Source organism: Nematolebias whitei, chromosome 12 (genome assembly GCF_014905685.2).
Source record: "Nematolebias whitei isolate Nwh7 chromosome 12, NemWhi1, whole genome shotgun sequence".
Classification (NCBI taxonomy): domain Eukaryota; kingdom Metazoa; phylum Chordata; class Actinopteri; order Cyprinodontiformes; family Rivulidae; genus Nematolebias; species Nematolebias whitei.
In genome coordinates, this window is record NC_056509.1 from 13,025,558 (window position 1) to 13,033,727 (window position 8,170).

Here is an 8,170-nt window from a genome sequence, read left to right on the forward strand (position 1 = left end):
CCCCACATAAAAAACTCCCAGTTCAATACCGCCAGATAAGCAAGCAATTCATTTCTCTGGTTGAATGTGAACTACTCCTTATATGTTGGCGGGAGATGCCTACAGGCTACAGAGTGTGATCCGGCCGCCTCAGGTCAAAATAAGATGCCAGAGCTGACGGCTAACGTGACCCGCCAGCCTCGGGTTGCCTGACCCATCCCTGGACATCTGCCTAGGACTTCAGCATCCCCCTGGTGTGGTGCAATGACATAATGGAAATTTCTAACATTGGTCTAAGTTAGTTCTCTAAATACGATTTAATAATTGCAGGAGGCATCCTAATGAAAGAAAGCATTCTTATCTAAAAATGTTAATCAGTTTTGTAGAACCTGAACTTCTCTTTTTGACTCCAAGGGCAGGCCTGGTTTATCGTGTCCATCTGAAAAAGAAAAATAGAAACAAAAAAAACTCTGTGCCCCATTCCCTTTTTCAATTGTGCCATCCCTATTTTATTTGCACAGAGTGCTGCCGGTATGTTTAGCCTGTCACAGCTGAAAAATGTGTTTGTGTGAATAAAATCTAATTTAAACACTTAACGTGTTGTAACGTGAATATGTATGTAAATAACAGAACCTCCCAACCCCCCCCGGTAATCTAATATAAGAACATTCCCAATTAACTGGTGAAGATTCTCAGTCATCCAGGACATGATGAATTCAAAAAGCGTTCAATACAAAAACAACTGGACTTTATTTGTAACAGAATGTAAATTTATGTAAAAAGAGAAAAGCCGTCTCTTAACAGAGGAGAAGGCCTCAGATTTCCACTTTCAAAAACCTATAATGCAACTTTAAAACAGATTCCCAGCCGGTTTTTCACACCTGATGGGAACAGAGGGGCCTCGTCTGTGTATTAGAGGAACAAAAGACTCTTACTGTTAATGTTTGTTTAGGTGTGAATTGCCAATCTACATATGTGTGTGTGTGTGTCTTATCTCACTCAGCCTTATAACCTGAATCTCTCACTCTCTGCTCTTTGAATTGAGAAAGCTCCTCGGATGAGGAGCGAAACGTCAAGTCAAGTCAGATTTATTTATAGAGCACATTTAAAACAGAAACTGTTACCAAAGTGCTTAACAAAAATATCACATCATCAGATAAAAAGTAGCAAGATATATTTACAGCACATGGAATAAAAATATAAAACCAAAAACAATTAGAAACAATGAAATACTAAATCAGATCACGTTGTGTCAAAAGTCAAGGAAATAATAACAAAAAGCATAAACTCAGTCAGAAACAATGAAATCTTAAATCAGATCAGATGACCTTGTGTTAAATAGGAATAATAACAAAAGCATAAACAGAATCAGCATCAATGAAAAACTAGATCTAAAGCTGATAACCCTGTGTTAAATGTCAGTGAGTACAGATGTGTTTCTAGGAGAGATTTAAAAGCAGAGACTGAGGTGGCCTGTCGAATGTTGATGGGCAGATTGTTCCAAAGTTTAGGGCCCACGTCTGAGAACGCTCGATCTCCTCTGAGCTTCAGCCTGGTTTTTGGTACGGCCAAAAGCAGCTGGTCTGATGATCTCAAAGCCCGAGAAGGAGTATAAGGATGAAGAAGGTCGGAGAGGTATGATGGTGCAAGGCCGTTAATGCACTTGAATGTCAACAGGAGAATTTTAAAATCAACTCTGACACGTACAGGAAGCCAGTGAAGAGAGGACAGAACCTGAGTAATGTGCTCAAACCTGTGAGTTCCTGTTAAAAGCCGAGCTGCAGCATTTTGTACGAGCTGGAGACGTGAAAGTGAAGCCTGACTAACCCCAACATAAAGTGAGTTACAGTAGTCCAGCCGGGAAGTAATAAATGCATGGACTACTTTTTCAAGGTCAGATCTGGACAGAACGGACTTAAGCTTTGCTATTTGCCTTAGCTGAAAGAAGCTTTTTTGTAGAACAGAGTTGATCTGTTTATTAAACTTAAAGTCCGAGTCTAACACTACCCCGAGATTGGTAACCGACTGCTTTAGATGAGGCTGAAGGGAGTGCAGGTTTACAGGATCAGTGACAGTGGTAGAGCTTGGGTTAAACACAATGACCTCAGTCTTCTGATCATTAAAACTCAAGAAGTTTGGAGCCATCCAAGTCTTGATGTCATCAAGACATTTTAGCAAAGGGTGGATGGATCAAGAACTGTTTGGTTTTAAAGGCAGATAGATCTGAGAATCATCGGCGTAACAGTGAAACAAAATACCATGTTTCCTCAGGATTGACCCCAAGGGGATCAGATACAATGAGAACAGAAGGGGTCCAAGAATGGAGCCTTGTGGGACCCCACAGGAAAGAGGGACAGAAGCAGAAAAATGATTGTCAAAGTTAACACAGAAACTCCTGTCACCCAGATACGAACGGAACCATTCTAGCGCCACCCCTGTATTCCCAACCCAGTGTTCTAGCCGTGACATAAGGATGCTGTGATCAACAGTGTCAAATGCAGCGGTAAGGTCGAGGAGTACCAGGATCACAGACTGACCAGAGTCATTCGCTAGCAGAATGTCGTTACAGACCCTTACTAAAGCTGTCTCAGTGCTGTGCAGTTGTTTAAATCCTGACTGAAAAATCTCAAAAATTCCAGTCGAAAACTTGGTTAGTTGACTAAAAACTTTTTTCTCCTAAGATTTTAGAAAGAAATGGAAGTTTTGAGATTGGCCTGAAGTTAGAACAAGCTGCAGGGTCAAGTCCGGGTTTTTTAATTAATGGAGTTACCACTGCATGTTTTAAAACATTGGGGACCACACCTGTAGCCAAACTGCTGTTAATAATGGCAAGAACAGAGGGTCCAGTTGACGGTAGAACCTGTTTAAAAAAATGCAGCAGGGATGGGATCAGCAGGGGGAGCCTGAGGGTTTCATGTGACCAACGACCTCAATCAAAAATGAGAGTGAGATGGGGTCAAAGTGACTGAAGACTACTGAGCAGGGGACAAGAACTGAAGGGTCGGCTGTGGAGTGTGGAATTGATGACCTAATCGACTAAACCTTTTCAGCAAAATGCCTGACAAACTTATTACAGGTGTCAACAGAGGCCTCAATGGTGGCAGACTGAGGCACGTTTAGAATGGTGTTAATGGTGATGAAAAGAACGCGGGGGTTGTGACTGTTTGAGTTGATAATTTTTGAGAAATATTTGTTTTTCTCCTGTTTAACGGTGGTCTGATAGGCTTTCCAACATGTTTTTAACATCTCAAAAGACACCTGCAGTTTATCTTTTTTCCATTGACGTTCAGCTCTTCTGCACAAGCGTCTTGCCCCTCATGTAGTCTCATTTACCCAAGGGTGGGGCGTGCGTTTTCGATTCCTGAGCTTTAACGGGGCGACTGAGTCCAGGATCTGTACACATGCCTCCTGATGCTGAGAAAGCAACTCCTTTGTAGTAAGACCTGCAGAGAGTTCAGAGTCTGAAACAGAATTACTAGCAAAGATGGAAGAGAAGAGTGTGGCGGTGGAAGGGTTAAAAATCCTACAGGGCTTGGGTGTGGGGGGAGGTGCAGGTTCACAAATCAATGAGGTGTTGAATAAAACCGGTTTGTGGTCGGAACAAACAGAACAAACCGAAACGTCTTCTGTTACAAATAAAGTCCAGTTGTTTTTGTATTGAACGCTTTTTTGAATTCCCAATTAACCAACAAATCAATTTACCCATTTCACCACTCTTCAATTTAGTCCCAATTTAGATTGAAAAATGTCACAAGTTCACCCCCTGGAAAATCTATATTATAAAACCTCATATGTATTTATCAAAATTCTCTGGTCTCTTCTCCATGGCCATCAGCTGTAAAAATGTGTTATTTCATAGAAAACAATGTCAAAAATAAAGTTTATCATCACAATTGCACCCTCTAGTGGTGTTATTTCATCATGATCAGCCCCTAAAATTTGCAAAAACACATTAAAATTTCATTTTTACCCATGTCTTCACACAAAATAGTCATTAAATAAACAAATCATCAAGTAATAAGTAAAAGGTAATATTTAGCTAAGTACCATGCAAAAGTATCTTGTTCAACCATGTTAATTTTAAGGAAAAAAATCATCACAACGCTCCATCCCATAATTAGTCAGTCCATCAATCATCTCATCTCTCAAAGTAGTTGGAGAAGACCTGTCACCCAATTAATGCTGAGTTCAGCATTCAATTTAACGATAATTCTAAAGTACACATCTGTACTTAATTGTTAAAAATTTACCCAGAACTTAGCTTCACATATAATCACATCATTAATTGATTAGCATTGTAAACACAACCTATAAATATTTGTAATGTCAAAACAGTGTTCTATAATCATTTCAGTACGTGTAAAAATTCAAAAACTCTAGTCTATCAATAATCATTTATTAACTCACATCTTAATAAAATCAGTAAGTTCACAGTTTCAAAGTGTTTGATTGGCTAAAGATATATTTTAAAATGCTCCTCCAGTTATATATTTAGAAGTAAAAATCAGAAAATAGAAAACCCTTCACTGTGCTGGTAACATTAATGAGATGTTAATAATGATAAGTGATGTCAGTTTGATGTTACTTAAACTGTCAGCCAGATCAGTATGAATCTGAAAGAACCCTCATTCATGATAAATGATAACACCCTCATTTGATGCGTGATGTTCTCAGCCCAGGGAGTAGAACCGGTGACTTATTCCCCCTTGGCACTCCACTCCATTCCCCCTCATCAGGGGCATTTCCTCGGACATCTGTCCAGCCTCCATCATTCAAACCCCTGTCATTGGACCCGCAACCTCTCTGTCAGCGACTCGTTTTGAAGCTGCATTATCAGGAAAAAAGAACAAACATCCTTCTCCCACAAATATCACAAAACTCCATCAGTCATCTACAGTATATTCCAACTCTGTTAGCACTTATAAAAATCTTACTTGAGATAAAAACATCTATGGATTTGGTTAAATCTTCTTGTAACTCTGTCACTGAACATTGTAAGTGATTTAGAAGTCAAATATCTAGCAAAGTTTTTGCTCCTTATATTACATACAAAATTCCAGCCTAATTCATCTTCCAAAAAACAACCTCTATAATGAGATGAGTCTCATTATAGAAAAATCAATAGTCATTACTTAAAATCATGAATTGTGTCTTTCCTGATTATCAATAATTACTTGTATTCAGTTATCCATAACACTGATACCTCACTGGTTGTCCCATCTGCCCAGTTTACAGTTTTAGGTTCTCAATTCTCCTTATGGCATCTCCTGTAGAGAGAAAAAAAATGTGGGGTGGGGGGGGGTGGGGGAGTACAGTATCCATCCCTGTTAAAGCAATTTATAGTTAACAGTTCTAAAAAGCATTCACAGTAGTTATTTTAGTTCAGCACTGCTCCAGAGACCTGTGAAGGGTTAATATTGTTTTAGATATACGAATCACATCATTTAAATAATCCACAAAGATAATCTTTGTTGGGAGGGCATTGCCACCTCAGTTGTTCCTCCCCATCCCGATGTCTTCCTCCACCCACTCCATCACACCACCACTCAAGCAGGGCCTTGGGGTTCAGGTGCACTACTGAGCTGCGGGGAAGATCCTCCATCTCTGTGGTTCATGGAGACCTGGGCCCCAATTTTATCAAACAACCTAGACACTCGCATATTACATTTTCACGACACAAGCATATATAGGGTCTAGAGTGGGCACATGGTGGCATATAGGGGGTGGGATGTATAATCATTCTCACCTCCGGAACCTGTGCCCACTCTCATATGTAGCATGTAGACATTTAGGGTTCTGGGCAAGGGTTGGGGGGGGGGGGGTGAACGGGCACTGCCTGCTCTCTGGGGATAGGGTGGGTCTGTGCCAGTCACCACCTCATCCCCCCATTTTAAACGCACTATATAACAACATGTATCAACATCTTATTTGAGTGGGGGGAGGGAGGAGTTGGGTCTTCCAGTTTTTCTTAAACCCTCATTCTCCATCTGACATTTGGGGTCGGGGGGCGGCGGGGTAGGCTGCCTGGTTGGGGTCTGGGCTGTGGGTGGGTATAGGGCCTTTGGGGGCAATTGGGGGTGGGGCTGGTGCTCCGATTCTCCCTGCATTGTTTGGATCCTTTGATCGGGGTTCCTGGTTCTGATGGCCAGCCCTTTGGCTGGGGTGGCTGCCGGGTTCTGGCGGGAGGTCAGCTGTGGTTGTGTGTGTGTGGTCGTTGGTAGTGCATGGTGGCGGTCGGGGCTTGGCTTCACTTCGACGGAGTGCTGGCTGGTCGGCCTGATGTGACATTCACTGTGCAGGGTGCTGTGTATGTGTGTGGGGGGGTGCATGGGTGACATGCCGGGACTTCTCCAGGCCTGTGGTGTGGGGCTTTAGGGATGCATTGGTGCGCTGGGCCGGCCTTCCTTGGCTGCTGCTCCTTCCTGCTCTGGACCCCAGCCTGGGGCCGGCTTGCGGTCACTGTTGGGCAGGTGGGGCGCATGGACGGCCCAACAGAGGCTCTGTCGGGCTGTCTCTGTGTGCCTGTTTGTCTCAGGTTGGGTTTTGGGTGGCCCCGCTCTCTTGGACCAGTTTTGGCCCCCCATTTGGTGGGTCGTGCTCCCCTCCGGTGGTGGGCCCCTCTGCCGCAGGTGCATTGGCGGCTCTCAGCAGCGGGGCCTGTTGACTCGTCGTTATGGCCTCCTGGAGGTTTCTGCATTGTGGTTGCTCGGGATCACCCAGGGCTTCCCTTTGCTTCTCTCTCTGGGGGGTGCAGGTGTCCCTGTTGGGGGACTACCGAAGTTCCGGGCTTGGGGGCCGCTGTGTGTCTGTGGTTCTGGTTTTCCCTGTGTTACCGTCTTGTCCTGTGGGGACAGGTTTATGGGTCCCAACATCCACTATTGAACATTTTTATGGAGAAACCTTATAGTGATAAGCATGCTCACACAGGTGTTTAGATTCAGTTGTTTATCAGATACACACTCAGTTGGGTTGTGGTGGCCATCAAATATATAATGTATTACTATGTACTGTATAAAATACTTTCTAATGATCTAAAAAAGTTAAATCTGGTCGTCTGGACATTAAAAAAAACACAAAACAAAGAAAATCAACAAAAAAATGTAGAAACGTTTCGTCTCTCATCCGAGAGACTTCCTCAGTCTGAGGAGCTGTATTCAGCTCAGTCTCTTAAATAGCACCATCTCAGAGTGGATCAACCAGTTTTGCTGCTGACAACCAAAACCAGCTGATCACATGCTCAAGAAGGACCATCAGCCTAACAATGGATCATTAGCACACTGATGGCTGTTTACTGTTCACAGAGGGCTGAGTGATACTAGCAATCACAGCATTGTAAGAGGGGGACAGTTGAACCCGGAGGCCTCCACCCCTGTTTAACGATGGACGATTTCTTTTCACAAAGATGGCCTCCTTTACTCCTCTCTCAAACCATCGTTCCTCTCTGTCCAGGATGTGAACATCTTCATCCCTGAAAGAGTGACCGCTGGCCTGGAGATGAGTGTAGACCGCAGAGTCCTGGCCTGATGATGTTGATCTTCTGTGCTGGGCCATCCTTTTGGCCAGTGGCTGTTTTGTTTCCCCGATGTAAGACTGATCACAGCCCTCCTGACACTGAACAGCATACATAACATTGCTCTGTTTGTGCCGGGGGACTGGATCTTTGGGAAGAACCAGTCTTTGCCGTAATGTAATTTGGGGTTTAAAAGCCACTGGGACATTATGTTTAGAAAATAAACGTCTCAGTTTCTCTGATACTCCCTCAACATATGGAATGACCACTGGTCTGGGTCTGGGTTCCTCCTTTTCACCTGTTGGCTGACTGGAGTCCTGTTTGGGTTTCTTCTCTGCTTTCAGGAAGGCCCAGTTAGGATATCCACATTGCTCTAGAGCCTGTCTTGTGTGGGATTTCTCCTTCTGCCTGGCTCCTGAGTTAGTGGGGATGCTGTCTGCTCTGTGGTACAGAGTCCTGATGACTCCTAACTTGTGCTCCAAAGGGTGATGGGAGTCAAACTGCAAATACTGGTCTGTGTGGGTGGGTTTGCGGTACACCTCAATTTGCAAATGTCCTCTACCAGAGACTGAGACCTCACAGTCCAAGAAAGCCAACCTGCCATTTTTTACATCTTCACGTGTGAACTTGATGTATTTATCCACAGAGTTGATGTGGTCAGTAAAATGTTGGACTTCCTGA